A 19832-nucleotide genomic window follows, 5' to 3' on the forward strand; every position below is an offset into this window, starting at 1 on the left:
GCATTTCTGGTTGATTCAAGGAGAAAATAGCTTTCTATTATTGCCCAAATTTTTATCCCACCGATGGTTTTCTCCGAGTGACACCCACCAATCCAAAAAGTTATACATTTGAATGCTGCAACTGCCGCATCCAATAAAGGATCCAAAAACACGCCATGGCTGCCATGTTTAGGACATCATCACTTGACAAGAACACAAGTGGTAGACAAGTTTCCTCGCCAACACACTTGGATTTCAGTGAGTTTTGTTAACGTATAGTCCATTCCTGGCTCTGCTAGACTGCAAAGCCCACAACGACTAAGAGAGAAAAGGCTTTGTCCACGTGCTGTTGTCAGCTTGCTCTCTGGTCATGCATTCTTTGCATTTTAGCCAAGAAACATTAGTGCCGCCTATCGGTGGCTTACGTGATGCTACATGTTCTCGCTTGGAGGTGTGCAACTTGGTTGTATTACGAGCATGTAGACCTAACCAGCGACTTTTTTAACTGCCATGTTTAAACTGGCGAATGCTTAAAATGAATTGTAACTGCTTTTGTGGAATGATCTGTGTTTCTGTGTATTTGTCAATGTGTTTGACAAGGACACTAATACCTAAAAAGCCTGCGTAATGTTAAGAAAATCAGAGTTAAAATATATCAAAGAAAAATGGCGTCTGTAAGAGACACCATAGCAAAGGGCTCTGGGTTAATTCAGAGTTGTATTTTTGCATTTTGCCTCCATTATCATTCTGCCGTCACAGTTGGAGACTAAACTTGTGGCCTCATGGTATGCAGCACTCACCACTAAGCAGCGGGTTACAATACGCCACATGCCTTGTCGCCATTTTGACATTCCCCACGAACTTGCAAATTGTGAACTCGGAATTACCACTGAGGTTCTTTGAATTTGGATGTGTGAGAGAAAACCTATCTTACAGGAGTTCACATCCTCATAGATGCTTGTACTTTGGTCAAACTGGCCAACACATAAGCAAATGACAGACAGCAAAGGTATTTGTGTAAAACCTTGCTGTCAATTGTTATGCGATGCATTCACATATCAGGCACAGCTTAGAGGCAGGACAAAACTGGATGGGGGCGACTGGAAAAAAAAGGGGGGAGATACAAAATGCCTTCCACATGGTAACAGCATTGCTGTGCAATTACATTTTTTTTATGCTTCACAAGCATGAAATCAAGAGGGTAAAAATAGATCAGCGCTTACGCAGGAAGGCAATGGATACTGCATGCATCACTGCATCTCCTTTTGTAGCAGCATGTTATATCTCAGAAGATCTATCAGCGCTGTGGCTTTCATCCACCTGTGTTAACGCGCACATGCAAGTGTGCATGCATCCTCATTTTCCGTACATCTTGCATAATCCAAGGTGGCATTGTAAAGACTGGAATGACGTGAGACTGCTGCGACAGTTCTGATGGATTACGGCTCGGCTACAGGTTTCATTTTTGTGTGAAAGCAGCTGCGTCACAGCGTTTATCAACAACCCTGACAAATAATGTATTATCACCATGTGACAATGCATCATCAATGTGTGATAATGTGTTATCACTCTGTAATAAAGAGAACACATTACTACTCTCTGTGGTCACCTGCTTCCAACCAGGATTTTTACACGACCGGATAGTATGTCCTCCCACATGACAAGGAAATTATAATTGAGATTTTTAATAAGATAACTATGTGCTTAAATGATACTGATGTGAAGGATAGGTGTATGCTTAGCAGAACGCTTTGTAGCTCAAGAGCTAAAAAAATCATGGGGTATGACTTGCCAAAACCACAATGTGATAACTGTAGTGGGGGAGTCCAGATTAATTCTGACAAGTTGAGTTTCTTTAATATGCATCTAAGTACACTAGTGTTCTTGCATTTCATCCCTGTCAAAATACAACCGCCGTGGCCGGAAATCAAACTCGCACCCTCGAGCTTAGCCATGCAGCACCGTAGCCACTAAGCAACCATGGTGGGTGCATAGGGTTAGTCTTCAGCTGTAATATGTATGGGCACAGTGGTCAACTTATTTCTGCTCCCAATCTCAAGGAATGTTTTCAATTTATAATAAAGAACATTCATGAATTTAAATATACACACTGGCATCAATCGTAGAACAGGAGATAGCTATTACAGGGAACCCATATGGCTTCTTCCCTGGGAAGAAGGCATGGCAGCAGAAGAGATATCTCTGCCTGGCCTGGGTTTAATTTTCCTGCACCTTTGCCAAAGAATCTTGAACGGAGCTTGAGGTCAAAATTAAAATTAATTATATCCTGAGCTCTTACGTGCACAAGCTATGATACAATAGTGAGGTATGCTGCAGTGGGGAGCTCAAGATTAATTTTGACCACCTGGTGTTGCTTGACGCACTCTTAAACCCAAGTACAAAGGCATTTTTGCATTTTAGCCACCATCGACATACGGCTGGCACGGCAAATAATTGTACAAGCACGCTCGTGTTTAGGGACGCAACACATTAACAGCTAAGACTGCCAATGTGGGTCGATCTCAAGATGAGATTGCACAAAGGAATGAACAAGATCATTCCACAGAGACTGGCTGATTCGACTAAAATTTGAACTGAATCGCTTCCTCCATTTGGATAGTTTGCGCCATAGACAACATTAACAAAACAGAGCCGACAATAAAATAAAGCACACAAGTAATCCTCTGGCCTGCCGCTGTGACAGATGAAAGGTTCCGCTGCTCAAGTGTTTTTACAAAGAAAATAACTTGCCATACTAGTTCTCCTTGAAGAATATCACAACTCTCGAAGCAGCTTCTTAAATTAAAGTGGTTGGAAAACAGATTCTGATGGCAACAAAGACCATTAGTACTCACAAATAACAGCTTAGAATAAAAGTTAGGTGGGGTTGATAACAAGCTGTTTTCTTGAACATGGAATGGCACAAACAAGCTTAAAGTATTGACACGAATATTAGATATTTTCATATCGTTGCTCTAAATAAAAACACTGGTGTCATAAACACTGAAAAGAGCATTGTTGTGCTCCGGAAAGCATTGAACATACTTTTAATACTGTTACCTTAGAAAAACAGTTTCGGTTTGGCTATCAGTGATGTGTCAACGTAGTCTGATGTAGGTCTAAGTCATGTGGAGACAGCAGCTCGTGACATACTAGCAGCAGATCTGTGATGTGCTGTCAGCTGCACGTAGTGAACATAAACAAGTGAATTGTTGTCCAGCAATCCCAGCTGTGGCGGCCGCATTTTGATGAAGGCAAAATGCTAGAGGCCGGCGTACTTGAATTCAGGTGCACGTTAAAGAACCCCAGGTGATCGAAATTTCCGGAGCCCTCCACTACGGCGTCTCTCATGATCATAGGGTGGTTTTGGGAGGCAAAACCTGAACAATTATTATTATGAATTGTTGTCCTGCGACTCTGACAGCAATTTCAGCGATTTCAGCTGCATAGAGGATGCATACTTCACAAACCCAGCAAACTGTGTTGACTCATCATGATAATGTCCATTGCGGTGGGGCTGGCATGCAGATGCTCAGCGACGAAACATTTAAAATGACACTAAAATATTTTACAAATGTTTCCTCACTTAGTGTATTCCAAGAAAATGAAAAATGTCTATGGAAATGTGTCAGACACCAGTGTGCTCTTTAAGGGGTCCCTGAAACGGTTTTTTGATATTGTGTAAGTATTTAGGTTGCAGGATTATCAAATCATTTGCACCATATATTAAGCGACACACATTGTATAGATGCAGCTATGGGTAATTGCCTGTTACCTTCCTTCTTACCACTCCTTTCCTGCCTAAATTTTGGTACACTGGAGATCGGTGGTCATTGGGGCTAAGCACTGCCTCCCGCAGTTGTCGCCACCAGGTGCCACAACAGTACCGGCCGCGGACCATGCACACTCTCTTCGCCAGCACACTAACGCTAAGAACTATGTGGACAAATTAAACCTCTCCTACTACTACCAATGAGTGGAAATACAGCAACTGTGGTGGTGTCTTCAGGGGGGCTCTACTAGTTAAGGACTTGCTCTACTGGCTCAATGCGTTTGTACAAAATAGTGAGAACTATTTCAGGGTCCCTTCAAGGGCGGTCATCGGCCTATATGAAAATTTGTGCATAACTTTGTTTACAATTATTATTCTGCAATTTATAGATTCACATCTTTATTTTTATATTTCACATTCTTATCAACATTTGGTCCTACGCAAAAAATGGTTTCAACTTACACAAAGTCTAAATGCACATGTTTTGTGTCTATGTACTTGTACACATGTATGTATGCTGTATTTCCGAGTACTATTACCATATGTGCATTCAATTACTGGACTCGCCACGGTGGCCTCGTGGTTATGGTGCTCAACTGCCATCCCGCAGGTCGCAGGATCGAATCCCGGCCGCGGCAGCTGCATTTTCGATGGAGGCAAAAATGCTTGAGGCCCGTGTACTTAGATTTAGGTGCACGTTAAAGAACACCAGATGGTCGAAATTTCTGCAGCCCTCCACTATGGCATCTCTCATAATCATGTCATGGTTTTGGGACGCTAAACCCGAACAATTATTATTATTATTCAATTACTGGTAGGGGACACAGCCCTAGTGAAGTAATAATAAATAATTCTTGGTGTTTAACATTCCAAAACCACGGTATGATTATGAGGGATGCCGTAGTGGAGGGCTCCGGACATTTTGACCACCTCGGGTTCTTTGACGTGCAGCCCTAGTAAATATGCAAATTTTTGTCTGTGCTCATCTCATCTGTAGCTTCCTTGCTTGCATAATATAGTTCACTCTTGTATTAGAAGAGCAGAGGCTTATGTCAGCCTTTCTTCAGTCTTGGTGTGTGATAAAAAAGACATTCTCACATGGTGGCACATTCAACTTTCAGGTCTTCTTCACCATTAGCAAATGGTTACAATTTAGATTTGTTTCTTCTGCTTTGCTCCACACCTATGATCATTTCCAGCGTATACATATGAAGTCCGTTCAATAACTACTTCAATTGCAACTAAGTGTCTTGTTATGTCATTTCTTGTTCTTTTGCATTTTTGCTATTTTAGAAAGTTTCAAAGATGAATGCCGACCCACTGGCTCACTTTGTTACATCCCCAATGTAAAACTTCTTGAAAAAAAGCCTTTCTTTTTCCTGAGAAACCCATGTGAATGTCCCGCGTAGCCGCATGCTACATTTCCAGTGGTACCAACATTTATTTATGTAGTGCGATTCCAAATATTTGGTTAATGAATTTCTGCAATGTCTAGTTCAGTAAAAGCTCCAGGCAGCAGCTTACAATGCATACGTAGTTCATGCCCGAAATAGATGGTCCTCTGGATGCTCTTTTGCTCAAACCTATCGGTGAGATTGAACTTAACGAACCTTTTCAGCACCTGGCATTTGGCTAATAAAGAGGCCTTCACTGTTGAGGCAGCTGCTTGCTTGCGAACTGCATCAGAGAAACGAACCACGAGGTCTGGCACAGTCTTTTAAGCAGCTGACAGCACATTACTGGAAGGCAGTGGTTGGAATTTTGCTTTTCTCTTGCTTGATTTGCACGAGTACACGCAGAGACTTGTTGGAACCAAGATGAGTGAGGCAGTAAACAAAAGCCAACGGAGTTTACAGTGTGATATCCTCACAACTGGCCTCAGTTGATTTCTCTTGCTTAGATATAAGTGGAAAGCACTGGAGCGCTCATAGCAAATATAAATGTGTATGTTTTCGATACTCACAGACACAGCCGCGAGGATAGTTGGAAAGCGAAACCACATTGGCCTATACACGAAGGCAGTCGCGCTCACTTTGCAAAAAATAGAGATAGTAACAAAAGATCAGGACGGTGCAAGCAGCACAGTGTGACAGCTGTCACTTCACGAGCCAAGGCTGCAAAAAAAGCCACAACGCGTGCTTCGTGCCACGGCACTGATCACACAACGAAGCGACGATGCACGGTGCTGACAACACGCAACCAGCGCGTGCATGCAAACACAGCAGCAGCAAGCACACCGAACATCCAAGGATCGCGTAGATCCGCGGGCTACTCACTGCGGCACATCTTGACGGGCATTGTTAGTAACGCTGCTGTTGCGAGGTGTCCTAGGCGTGCACAGGAATTGGGTTGCTACCGAGAACAAGTGCAGGAGACAGACCGGCTGCCAAGAAATCGCTCAGCTCAAGGCCCTCCTGTGCGAAGAGAACGCGAGAAGGATGCACACCACGGCCGCCGCTTGACCAACGTGTCGGAGCGCCGTCACTACGAAAACGTGCGGACGAACACACTACCGTGCGCAGCGAGACTTCGACGTCGGCAGCTGCTGCATATGCACTCTCTGGAGGAGCGACAAGTGTTTGTTACCGTGTCGCTTTTGGTCGAGGCCGCCGCGTGACATTTGTCTACGCCATATGGAAGAATGCAACGAGCCTCTGCTCACCTAACACAACTGTCGGGGCACCTGTTGCTCTTCCCCGATGCAAACGTCTCGCCGCCCACAACGCCCGGACAAATCACTCGGGGAAAAGGAAGCACCTGTACGCCCACACTAGCCGAAAGCGGCTGCTTGCTGTTGAATCTGAATGGCCCCGGCTTGTCTTGCTTTGTTTTTGTTTCCCTCAAATGACGTCACTAAAAACATCAGCCACCAGCTTGTACTCAACCCTAATGTCCCCTTCTCTTTAAGAGAGAGAGAGAAAAAAAACGTTGTTGAATAAATGAAACGTATTTGTCTGAATGAAGTGAGCGTGAAGGTCTTGCAAAACGAAAGTGTTTGTTGCCTGGCAACGCAAACGGCGTCGCCTTCGCCGTGGGCTCTCGTTCCTCACCGTTCCGTTATGACGCACGTTTTCGCACTTTTGGAGTTCTACTTGGTTCTCCGGCTGAAAGGCTTCATATTTTCACACGCGACAAGCGAGTGGCGGCCACAGTCGCTAAATGCTAGCTTGAATTTCCGTGAAATCAGCTGCCAACGCGAACTTATAGATGTTCTCTGAGCTTGTCTCCTGCCGGAGGGAGCATCTTTTAAGTTCGCGCGGAAACCAAGTTGACAGCAGCAATAAATGCCGCTGAAAACAGCGACGACAGACTACAGTTGAGCTGCTCAGAGAACCTTTTGCCCGCTTTGGTATCCTGCATTTATGTGGTGCCTGACTCCAGCCACCAGTTCTCGAGTTCAGCGATGATAGTACTTGTAAGAAAATAGCGTCCCAATCAAGAAGGAAAGAAAAAGCGTTGACACCCATTGGAAATTCCAATTGGCCCCAGTTGGTGAGACCAATTATCCAACAGGTTTGAAATGGATGGTGTGAAATGCCCAATTAGAATATTGCTAACCTGTTGGATATACTCCAGTTGGTTCTCCAAAACAGTAAAAAAAAAAAGTTAGTCCAACTGACCATACCATTTGTTAGCAATGGGCCCCAAATGGAACGAACTGGAACAGTTCCAAATGAACATTGCTCTTCCAATCAGAATGTTCGAACATCATTACAAGTCCTGTTGGTATTAGGCATTCGAATTTGACTTTGTCATATGGGATCAGTTGCCATTAAGCATTCAAATTGGAGATTGCTATGTGACTAATATATAGCTCTAGGGAAGTTCCAACTGGGTCTCAGTACTATACATGCCCAACTGGTATATTAGTTCCATTTCATACTTGTATATGTCCAAAAGGGAGTTGAGTATTAGGGGTCACGTTGATCAAGCAATTAATGGAGAGTTTCATGATGGAATCTACAAATTGGAATGATTTAAGGACGCTCCATTCCATATGGTTCTCGTGAGAATTCATCCATTTAGTTCCAGTTGGACTTCACTGATGTCAAGTGCATGGTTTCAAATGGATGTCACAAAAATTTGTGAGGCTGTAAAACGAAGAAATAGTTCATAAAAATATGTTTAGTTACACCATGACTCCTGAAATAAAAGATATTTGTACTTTGGTATCGTCTATGAAGAGCAGCATTTATTTCATCTTTCAATTACAGCTAGCGTCTGCCATAAAAATGATCAATTTGTTGTCAAAACCTGGCACAACTTAAAAGGCCAAAATTGTTGGCATGGGGAGATAGATTACATTTAGTGAAATGACCATGACATCTGCGGAGTAATTTTTCATTTTGCATTTGCCCACAGGTAATCTTCTCTAATGTGAGCTCATATGCAATCAAGGCTTCGTATGTCTTGATGGTGAGATATTTCGAAGCTTCTTGGTGTATCTGCAATAAGATTAACAAGTCAGACCCTTGAATGCTACTGGTGTTTTCCATGGGATGGATGGGCGTGACCACTTAACCTAATTGATCAAACCATTTGGGTTATGTATGTGCTACCAAATGGTTTGGCCCATTTAGCACATCTGAGAAGTTCTATAAGGTTTTCCAAACAGCAGGGGCAGTGCCAGGATTTTTTGGCTGGGCGGCAGCCACAACAAGCGAGTCTCTTCAAGAGGGGCAGGGAACTTAAGCGTTGTGTTATGACTGTGTTTAACGGGGGAGGGGCAATTCACCCAGCCCCCGTACCCCCCACTGGCGCCACCCCTTCCCCACAGGTGAAGTGGGTTCACCAATTAGTCTAATTGGTCAAACCATTTAGGTTTCGGTTGTGCTACCAATAAGAGGCGTATCCAGGGGGGGGGGGGGCGGCACACCGGGCCCGTGCCCACCCCCTGAAATTTTTTTCCCCATGGGATACAGAGGACAAAATGACACTCGACCCCACTTATCTGCCCGGAACCAATGTCGGATCAAGGAGGTAACCCCTACCACCTTGGCGTAAAAAATTTCAGCCATTGGACCTACTGGATTTTTCCAATGGGTATCCCAAAACACAAGTAGAAATTTCCCATTCATTCTAATTAGCAATTTCCAACAGGGCCAACTTTTTTCTTTACTGGGATATGCATCCTCAGGACAGCACTGTACAACCCATAATTAGATGGATTAATGGAGCAAGCTGTGCGAGCAATAAAAGAGAACCCCAAGAAGAAAAATGCAGCTCAAGTGGTAATTAAATCACCTGGAGCAGATTTGAGCTCCGCACAAGGCGACAAGGCTCTTGGCCCACTCCCCAAAAGGAGAGGTACAGGCACAGAGGCCGACGCAACGAGAGAGCAGCTTTCGTCGGCCAATTTTCACATGCAACCGCTGTTATCACCTGCAAGGCACATGTGGTCTTACCAATTTCAGCGAGGGTAAAAATGGCTCGCAGGAACGTTGACAGTTGAGACTGTAAAGCTGACAGCCCTGGAAATACAGCGCTGTCATCTGCTGATCTTGCACCGCAAGTAGGTGGACCGGCATGTCAGTATGCGCTTGTCTATGATCAATTGTTTGCTATAGCTTCCACATGAACTAACTCGTTAATAATTGCTATAATGACGAATAGAACACATTTTGTTCTGCGTCAGCTTTCCACTGCCGTATAATGTGCATACACGACACATGTGGTTTGTATATGCAGTATGGATGTACAATACTTACGGATTCAAATGAGACATCAAATTTTTCAGTATAATGACTGGTATTCACAATTTCTCAAGATAACCACGTCATGTCGCGACGAATCTGGTCTTAAAGATCTGATTTATGCATTCGAGTCATAATTACGCTGATATATGACCCGAACTGAAGATGGTGGAGACGAAAGTATGTGCGTTACTTAGCCCTAAATTGTCCTGTTTCAATACGCAAGTACTGTACAGTACTTGAAAAGGATTGTCTATTGTGTTTAATTGATATCCTACATTACAGCGCAACAGAAAACCTGCACAATTCAAAGTGGCTATGCAAGCAGTGGCTCTTCTGAAAAAAGCATACAAATTACTAAACAGATATTTTACGGCAATCACATAGATGAGAGTTGGAACGTCTAAGTGATTTGGGTTTCTTCAGGACTCATTACATTGTGTCAAATTTTCCCTACAGGCGTAGTCTATGTATTCAGTCCATGCGTTTTGTGCTATGTTCAAGCATGTGCATTTTTGTGATGAATGCCAACAGGCATGGGACAACACCAGCATACATTTCAGACATTCTCGAAAAGACAGCGACCACTGCACAATCCTCACACTGCTACTTGCATCGTGGCATATTGAGAGTCCATCAATCTGTCGCACTTAAGGCATGCCAACATCGTGCCGTGTTGGCATTCCTTACAGATTTGGTTGACCATCGCACAAAATGTACGAGAAGGCAATGCTATTTTCCAACATGCGCTACAGCCGAAAAGAAGAAAGAAATCGCCCTCTGACCCCCCAAAAAGAAAGAGTTTGCAGAAGAGCATAAAACATTTGAGGCACTAGTTATATTATTGAGATGAAAAATTTGTGAACATAGGGTGTCGCCAGAGCCGACATTTCGACAAGCAGACTTGTCTTCTTCAAGGCTTCAGCCTTGAAAGAGAGAGGTCCGCTTGTCAATAATAATAATAATAATATCTGGGGTTTAATGTCCCAAAACCATTATATCTGTATGAGAGATGCCGTAGTGGAGGGCTCCGGAAGTTTCGACCACCTGGGGTTCTTTAATGTGCACCTAAATCTAAGTACACGGGCCTCAAACATTTTCATCCGTTTGTCGAAACGTCGGCTCCAGTGACACCCCATGTTGACAAATTTTTCACCACTTCAAGCTTTCATCTTCCGCCGAGCTTCTGCCTTTTTTTTAGTTTTATTGTAACGAGAAACAATAGACGCCCACTTGCGGATTTTCTGTGAATTGTAGGTACAGGCACAGCTGTTTTGGCTTCAAGCACCTTTTCCCCAACTTTCAGGGTCAAAATATAACTTCTACAAGATACATGCACGCAAGTTTCTAGCAATGTGACACGCAACAAGAACCAAGTCCATTCATTTAGCATGCCCTGCATCATCAGACCTCCCTGCTAGGACAAACATGAGTGGTAGTACTTTTCGTGGTATACTTGATGAATTTCATATCATCATAAAATACAGCGCACTAGCTAGATGTAGTTAGTGTACATTCTGTCAACAATGTTACTAATCAGCTTATTTATTTATTCCATGGTCACGTCAATGCTAGACATCTCATCAGAATCAATGCATCGCAGTCACCTGTGGCACCTGTGCTCACACACACTAACTTTGTATTGGTAATTACTAAAAGCATTCATTACACTTTCCCAGCCTATATCAAATGAAGGTGCACAAAAAGCCAGGATCCAGGTGTTCACACCACACTCATTCACATCTGGACTTGCAGCAGCTGTTAACGTGGATGGCAAGTTTCATTGCCTGCTTGACTGAAGCTCTGCATTTCATGTGACGTGTTGTTTCTAAAGCAGATATGCAACCAATGTATTAATGTCTTCTTTTAGAGCACCAGGACTTGCCCAACTGCTCCCCAGAGCTGTTGGCATGAAGACTTGAGACCGGTGTGTTAGTGCTTTCCAAAAATAAAATACAATGCCTGTGCTCCTGCTCAAACATTTGTGTAGATATGCCGTGCCTCTCAAAATGTCGCCATCAACACCACAAGATCAAGCATCCCTGGGGGCACAGCAGCCATTTGCAACAGCAACATCTACACAGAGTAGGTTTCCTTCCCATTTCCAAGCTAAGGTTTCTTTCCTTAGATTTAAAGTGGCTGCTTACATAGCATGCCAGTAAGAATGTCTTCATTCTGCGAAACAAAAGAATGTTCCTCCATACAACCTCAGTATATATAATATTGGCCCTAGAACTTCTTAATGAAGCAACTGATTATGCTTAACAGATTCTCTCATTTACTAAATGCTCTTTTGTTTTAATCTTTTGGTATGTACCATGCCTACTTCAGGCCAGTTCATTTACAATTGGTGTGTGACAAAAGATAAATTCTGCCTTTGCTAGTTTTTTTCCTCATGACATGCAGAAGGCACCAAATTAGTCTTTTGCATTAGCATCATCTGGTGTTATCATTTGGGCATAACTTGCAAATTGGGTAAATTTTATACATAAAAATTGCAGGAAACGATACACTGCATCAGCATATAAATGAATGTGTTTTTATTGCACCGCATTCATTAAAACCATTTTAACAGATGGCGTGAACATTAGTGATGTTGCTTTTTAATTTTCCAGAAACACCTCAAGCCAACACCTGAAAGGTGCTCAGTCCACATCCCTTGAAGCGGCTTCAGTGCTACCACACGAATTCCTGCCTTCATCAAATTGCAAGATTAAAACGCTAAAAGAACAAGTGCACCTCATGCACAGATTCTTTGTGAAGTAGCAAGGTATGTGAACAAAAATTTCTTGCACAGCGTGAGAGGGCCAATGCATCTACAATCACTGCAAAAATATAGGAGACAATGGCCAAATACAAATTTAACAATTTGCTTTCAGTCTTTATTTCACAACACTTAAAATGCTTAAAAGAGCATGCACAGCTTTTTTGTGATGCAGCAAGGTATGTGAACAAAAATTTCTTGGACAGTGTGAGAGGGGCAATGCATCTACAACCACTACAAAAATATAGGAGACAATGGCCAAATACAATTTCAACAATTTGCCTTCAGTATATATTTCACAAGACTTAAAATGCTTAAAGGTGCTCGTGCACAGCTTCTTTGTGAAGCAGCAAGGTATGTGACCAAAAATTTCTTGGACAGTGTGAGAGGGCCAATGCATCTACAATCACTGCAAAAATATAGGAGACAATGGCCAAATACAAATTTAACAATTTGCTTTCAGTCTTTATTTCACAACACTTAAAATGCTTAAAAGAGCATGCACAGCTTTTTTGTGATGCAGCAAGGTATGTGAACAAAAATTTCTTGGACAGTGTGAGAGGGGCAATGCATCTACAACCACTACAAAAATATAGGAGACAATGGCCAAATACAATTTCAACAATTTGCCTTCAGTATATATTTCACAAGACTTAAAATGCTTAAAGGTGCTCGTGCACAGCTTCTTTGTGAAGCAGCAAGGTATGCGAGCAAAAATTTCTTGGACAGTGTGAGAGGGCCAATGCATCTACAACCACTGCAAAAATATAGGAGACAATGGCCAAATATAATTTCAACAATTTGCCTTCAGTCTTTATTTCACAAGACTTAAAATGCTTAAAAGACCTCATGCACAGCATCTTTGTGAAGCAGCAAGGTATGTGACCAAAAATTTCTTGGACAGTGTGAGAGGGCCAATGCATCTACAACCGCTACAAAAATAACAATTTGCCTTCAGTCTTTATTTCACAAGACTTAAAATGCTTAAAAGAGCTCGTGCACAGCTTCTTTGTGAAGCAACGAGGTATCTGAACGAAGATTTCTTGGACACTCTGAGAGTGCAAATGCTTCTACAACCACTGCAAAAACATGGGAGACAATGGCCAAACACAATTTCAACAATTTGCCTTCAGTCCTTACTTTTCAAGACTTAAAACACTTAAAATACTTGTTGCACTTTGTGCACAGCTATTTTGCGAAGCAGTTGAACAAATATTTTGCGGACACTGAGAGTGCAAATGCATCTACAACCACTGCAAGAACATGGGAGACAATGGCTAAATAAAATTTCGACAATTTGCCTTCACATGACTTAAAATGCTTGAAAGACAAATCGCACTCACCTCATGCACAGCTTCTTTGTGAAGCAGCAAGGTATCCGAACAAATATTTCTTGGACACTGTGAGTGAAGATGCAATTTACAACCACTGCAAAAACATGGGAGACGATGGCCAAATGCTATTTCGACAATTTGCCTTCAGTCTTTATTTCACGATCCCTAAGGCATATAGATACCTAAGAGAAGTACTGAGCTTTCCCACAGGAAAGTCCTTAAAGGTATAGTTGTCAACTATAAATATAGAGACGGGAGTTCTGCTTCAGATTATGAAGTTGATTAAACAAAAGACAAAAATGGAGAGATTCAAGACTGCACTTGTTGCATGATCTTTGATGAAATTTCATTGAAAAAAAATCTGCAGTGGAACCCCAAGGAAGACATCATACACAGACTTGTCGCTAATGCTAAAAAAGGAACGAATGGCGTAGCAAACACTGAAGTGCCTGTGTCAGTCTCTGGTATAGCGATGAAATGGATTCACCCAGTAGCATTTTTGACTGGAGATGGCAGTTCGCTCCTTTCAATGTTGCTAAAAAAGCTCATCAGTTAGCTGAAGGCATATTGCCTCTTCATGAAAGCACTGGTTTATGACCAGGGAGGAAGCAATCGTGCTACAGCAAGGACACTAGGTGTGAGTCCTGAAAGGTCTTTATCACTGATAATGAGAAGGTCCTTCATTTTTGACTCCCCCTCACCTGTTCAAATGTACCAGGAACAGTCTAAGGAAGCATGACCTCTCCATTGGCGATATGGTTGCTTCCTGGTGGTACATTAAAAGCTTGTATGAATCGACATATCACCTGAACTTATAATATCTACCCAAACTGACTAATAAGCACATCTACAAAAGTGTATTTGGTATTATGAAAGTAAAATGGGCCTCTGAGGCACTCAGCAAAAGTATCTATCTAGCAGTAGAAAAATATTTAGCATTTAATGTTCTTCCACCAGAAGCCACAACTGCAGCTGAACTTGATGAAAAGAATCTATCCATCATTTGATTCATTAAACAGTTCCTGTGTCAAAACAACAGAGGTAAAAATTGGGTATGCAATTAGCACTTCTAAAGGGCACTTAGATTTCTTGTATCTCATGGATTCAACCTTGGAAGTTCAAGGCACCTCGGCAACCAAGAATCATTCAGTGTTGGCAGGTGATTTTTGTCCACTATTGTGGAGAGCATGCAACAAAGGGTTAATCCTTTGTTGCATGCTGTCCATGATAGTGGACAAAAATCTGTAATTTTTGGAGCAGCTGCGGCGCCTCGGAGATGCACATGGGCATATTGATAACTACAGTGGACAAAAATGGTTTTCATTTGCCGCACTAGATGGCGCCACTCTTGTTTCCTGCACTCTTGTTTAAGGTGGCAGACTCCTGCTCTGGTGGGTAAGTCACGTTCTTCTTTACTTTCTTTTTTTAATAACTCCGATGAAATTATGATTTGGTATGTGTTATTGTACGCATGCGATAGAAGAAGCATTCGTAGTCACAAGCTGTTTCTTGGCATCGCTGTCAGTGTCCGCGTCATTATCATCAGTGTCACTGCTATCAACGTCACACCAACTGTAGTATACCTTCTGACATTTGAGTCAAATCGCTACAGAATGTGCAATCACCCTAGAATGAAAATATCACAAAATGAGATGGAAGTGTTCTTGAGCATATATATGTATACGTCGATTGTGGATATCTCGTTGAGGCGCTCATATTGGTCGTCCAACACAAGGCAAGACATGGTCGCTGATGCCACGACTCTAAATCGATGGGAGGAAACACTGTTCTTCACCTCAATGATCCTGCTCTAGAATAGAAGAGCAGCAATGATGACTTTGATCGTCTTAAGAAGGTCCGTCCCATGGTTGAGAAACCGAATGTGACATTCAGTAGTTTGGCTGAATAAGGGACGTGCCATGCGTTAGACGAACAAATTATCCCTTCCAAAGGGAGGCACCCGCTGAAAGTCTACATGGTGAAGAAGCCAAAAAAATGGGGCCAGAAGGTATGAGTCAGGGCTGGTCAGTCTGGATACGTTCATGAAATCGAGTTTCATGGAAACAATTTGAAGTCAGACCCACCTGATGCACCAATGACAATTGGCACGTCAGGATGCGTGGTGCTGCGCCTTGCCAGAAATGTACCTTCGGGTACTTTCCTTTTTTTCAATAACTTTTTTTCATCTCCAGAATGACAAGGGATTGCATGTGACATGTACCATGCGGAAGAATAGAACGGCCAAATGTCCCCTGATGTCCGAGAAAAAGTTAAAAAAGCAGCGTAGAGGTTCTTATGACTACAAAGTCGATAGGGACCACAACATCATGGTGTGTGAATGGTACAACAACAGGCTTGTTGTAATAGGGTCCAATGTATATGGGATTCACCCACTTGTAAAGGTGAAGCGGTTCGACCGAAAGAACACGAAACATGTTGAGATAGAATGCCCTGCCCTAATCGCAAGGTAGAATGAAAACATGCCCAGCATTGACGTGTACGACATGATACTTTCAATGTACCGAACGCACCTGAAGACCAAAAAATGGCACAAACGTATTATTTTTCATCTGACAGATCTGGCCATTGTGAATGCATGGATTTTTTACCGTAGTCTCAGGAGAATGCAACATGCGACTCAGCCACTTCAAACTTTCGGTGGCAATTGGGCTGATAAAAGCTGAATCAAGGACCACAGCTGAAGAAGTCGATCCTTCTGCGGAATTGCCAGCAGATTCTGCCACAGTGAAACAAAGGCCACCTGCCAAAGCAAGTTCGGTTTCTGCAGACGTGCGTTATGACAATTTCAGTTATTTTCTCCGTCAGCAAGCATCTACTGCTCAAAGATGTGAGATGAGCAACTGCAGGTGCAAGACTACATATCCTTGGGAAAGTGTAAAGTGTACTTGTGCGTTGACTCCGAAAGTGATTGTTTTTTCCTTTTCCTTTCAGTGTATGCATCATTATCGTCAGTGTCACTGCTATCAACGATGTCACATCAACTGTACACCTTCTGTCGTTTGAGTCAAACCGCTACAGAATGTGCAATCTCCCTAGAATGAAAATGATATCACAAAATGAAACGGAAGTGTTCTTGGGCATATGTATGTATATGTCAATTGTGTATACGTCAAATGTATACGTCATTGTGTAACGTTTTGTGTTCATGCATACATGAGTTCGGGGAAGGGAGCACGACGGCTGAAAAAAAAAAAAACTCTCGCCACTTTCACTAATCGAAGCTGATGTTCATGTTGTCCACTGTAGTGGACATTCTGTATCTTATGAACCAAAGAACCAAAGGTTTGACTTCAACAAGATTTTTTTCACTGCTTTTTCTGAATGCACAATAATAGAAAACCAAAAGTAAGCACTGTTTACATGCGTAGGCTTTTGCCATGCAACAAAGGGTTAAAGCGATTTGTATGTTGTGGGCAGACCTGCCGTAATCCTGTGAATTCAAATTTTCGTTCACTCGTCTAAATCAGGATCCCTTAAAGAGCTGTTTGGGATCGTTTGGCAGCAGCATGGCTGTAACATGACTCCAAACACATTTTAGTTCACTGTTGGTCCCGGGCGCATACTTGCCAGGAAGCTTTTCAACTTTCAGATGGCAGCAACTGTAAAGCAGGTAAGGCCGTTCTTCTAGGCGAGCTAAAGAAATTAAGACTCTATCAAGAAAGCCCTGCTGTGACTGAGACCTTTAGCTCAAACCCTTCAGACACTGAAGGCACAGAAGATTAAGCAGATGTACTAGGATCGAACGTAGTTTGTTATGTGTTGGAATACTTACTACTACAAGCATTTCTGAAAAAGCCACTATGTAAAGACCTAGTAAAAGATAAAAGCCAAGATCTGTCTTCACCCAACCAAATCTACATGTTTAGAGCAGTCGAGGTGCAGGACAAGACTTGAGGAAATTTAATGGTGTCAGAAATTTGTCAGAAAACTGGAGAAAGCCTTTTCAATTCAAAGAGGCACTGCTGCACACTTGAAAGGGGTATCAGAGAAATTGCTGCATACTGTCATGGAGGTGACTAGCAGCCTACATTAAAGTTCTCTCGTATTGGAAATTTAAACAGAGAATTAAGACAGGCTCGGAAGTCCAGTGCATAAATTGACTTGACAATTCAAGACTTACTTGTGTGCTCATATACTGTTTTATAATTGTTTTGAGCAAAAAGCATAAAAGATCCAAGGTTCCCAAGTGTTTGTTGTCCACTTACACTTTTTGTCCATGTGTTCATAATCAATGTTTTGATATTTTCCACAGTGGCACTGTGAATGTGAAACGTTTTTCTTGTATTTGCGTTGGAATTCATTTTATACCCAGCAGGAGCACAAGGCAAAGCAGCCAGGAACCATGAATGGCAGCCATAATGCACAGCACCCGTTTGTTTATACAGTGCCATCTTTTGGTCGTTTACTTTAGTTCATAACATCACTAGCATTACCATTATTTTTGTTGCACTGTCAAGGATAGTTTTCCTCCTCATTAGGTGTTCTGTGTGTGTACTGCTCAAGTGTCACCGACCGACCACGTGGGAATAAAGGGTTCTTTCCTATGATGCGAGTTGAGTGCCGTCACTTGCATAATGACGCTCGGTCATGACATGGTGGAAGTGCTGAAGTGAATGGTGCAGTGGGCCACACAAGACAAGAAGCGACCAAGCAGTGAACATCCATCAGCTTTCAGCAGGCCTGATGAAAGGAAAGGATATGCCATAGGTGGTGCATTAAGGGCCATTGCAATGAAGAATAGAAATGGCGGGAACTTCCAATTGCTTCACCGTCAAGCTGCCCGCAAAGCTTCATTTCCAGGACCAGTGAATTGCAAGTGCAGTGATGGTGAACTATGCTACTGTTAAGGGCAAGTTCTAAAAGCACTTCATACCATGCACGAACATAATTGGAGAGAGGGCAAGATTAAGTTGTGTTCAACAACACAATAAGCCGATCGAAGTGTTCATCACGGACCTACACAAACTGGCAGAGACTGGTGAATGCGGTGGCTCATCCGCGACCACAGATTCACCGCAAGGAGTGCTTGATCACTGCAGTCAACAAGATCAGGAAACTGGACCTCAAAAAGAGCAGCCATGAAGAAACAATGACACCATCTTGGTTGCCTCGGGGGTCAACACACACCGAAAAGCAAAGACACAGAACACTGTTGGTGGTCTGGAGGAGCCCACAGTGTCCAGCCATGGGCAAAATACGCAAAACATTTAAAAGGCGGCACTGAAATTTTAGATATACACAGTTTTCACTTTCCGTTGTACAGGCTTTGTGTAAAGTATGACAATGAAGCAGTGTACTAACCATTCGCAATGCTTATGTTAAGTGCCTGCAATAGATGCAGCTGAAAAACGACCAGCGAATGCTGCGCACACTGTCGGGAACGTTATCCCCGGAACAAAGCTCACCTCTGCCGAAGAACCAAGCGTAAGATACAGAAGCAACAGTCTGGCCCGATACACGATTGACGCGAGTCATGTTTAAGCTAGCTGAAAATTTAAAAAGAGAACAAGAAGTGCATTCCCAGCGTTTGTTATGTGCTTTAAACACTGTTGGCGGCACTGCGGAAAGCCGGCGAATGCATGTAAAAACGTGAAAAAACGCAAAGCACCATATGCTCTTACCACTCGCGTAGTCGCCACATCGTTCTGTTTCACCAAGGAACTCCGTGGTGCACTGATACGCACTTACAAGCCAGCACACAGGGACGCGGTGGATGCTCAACATAAAAATGTTTTCCTCGCTTAAATAAAAAATCACTCCAAAAACTTTCACAAATGAATGTTAGGGGTGTGCAAATAGTGAAATTTCACCTCGAATCGAACTCGAATCGAATAATGCTGAGTAGTGACCAAAAATATTGAATATCGAATAGTATATTTATGCGAAACGTGTACTGCCGGTTCATCATCATCATCATCAGCCTGTCTACGCCCACTGCAGGGTAAAGGCCTCTCCCATGTTCCGCCAATCAACCCGGTCCTGTGCTTTCTGCTGCCACGTTACACCTACAAACTTCTTAATCTCATCTACCCACCTAATTTCCTGTCTCCCCCTCACGCGTTTGCCATCTCTTGGAATCCATTCAGTTACCCTTAATGACCACCGGTTATCCTGCCAGCGTGCTACGTGCCCGGCCCATATCCATTTCTTCCTCTTGATTTCAACTATGATATCCTTAACCCCCGTTTGTTCCCTGACCCACTCTGTTCTCTTCCTGTCTCTTAAGGTTACACCTATCATTTTCCTTTCCATCGCTCGCTGTGTCATCC

General features: G+C 42.8%; 1 protein-coding gene and 1 long non-coding RNA gene across 7 annotated transcripts in view; one reads left to right on the top strand and one right to left on the bottom strand.

Moving 5' to 3' along the window:
• The window catches only part of LOC119395776 (solute carrier family 41 member 1), a 61398-nt gene extending 42195 nt beyond the window's left edge, over nucleotides 1–19203 (bottom strand). For 2 of the 5 annotated variants that reach the window (XM_037662785.2, XM_037662784.2), the window contains exon 1: nucleotides 6028–6390. The gene's annotated coding sequence lies outside the window, so the exon portion shown is untranslated. Of the gene's footprint in view, nucleotides 1–6027; nucleotides 6391–6413; nucleotides 6586–19184 lie in introns of those variants that run through there. The other 3 variants (XM_037662781.2, XM_037662783.2, XM_037662782.2) reach the window with 3 other exon arrangements.
• On the top strand, nucleotides 12152–13373 carry LOC125758966 (uncharacterized). Of its 2 annotated transcripts, none has more exons than XR_007416505.1 (4): nucleotides 12152–12214; nucleotides 12388–12562; nucleotides 12736–12910; nucleotides 13233–13373. It is a non-coding gene; the product is annotated as an uncharacterized LOC125758966 (long non-coding RNA). The 2 variants fall into 2 exon arrangements; XR_007416504.1 differs by lacking the exon at nucleotides 13233–13373 and adding an exon at nucleotides 13086–13131.
• Nucleotides 19204–19832: the final 629 nt, after the last annotated feature.

This window comes from Rhipicephalus sanguineus, chromosome 6 (assembly GCF_013339695.2).
Source record: "Rhipicephalus sanguineus isolate Rsan-2018 chromosome 6, BIME_Rsan_1.4, whole genome shotgun sequence".
NCBI lineage: Eukaryota > Metazoa > Arthropoda > Arachnida > Ixodida > Ixodidae > Rhipicephalus > Rhipicephalus sanguineus.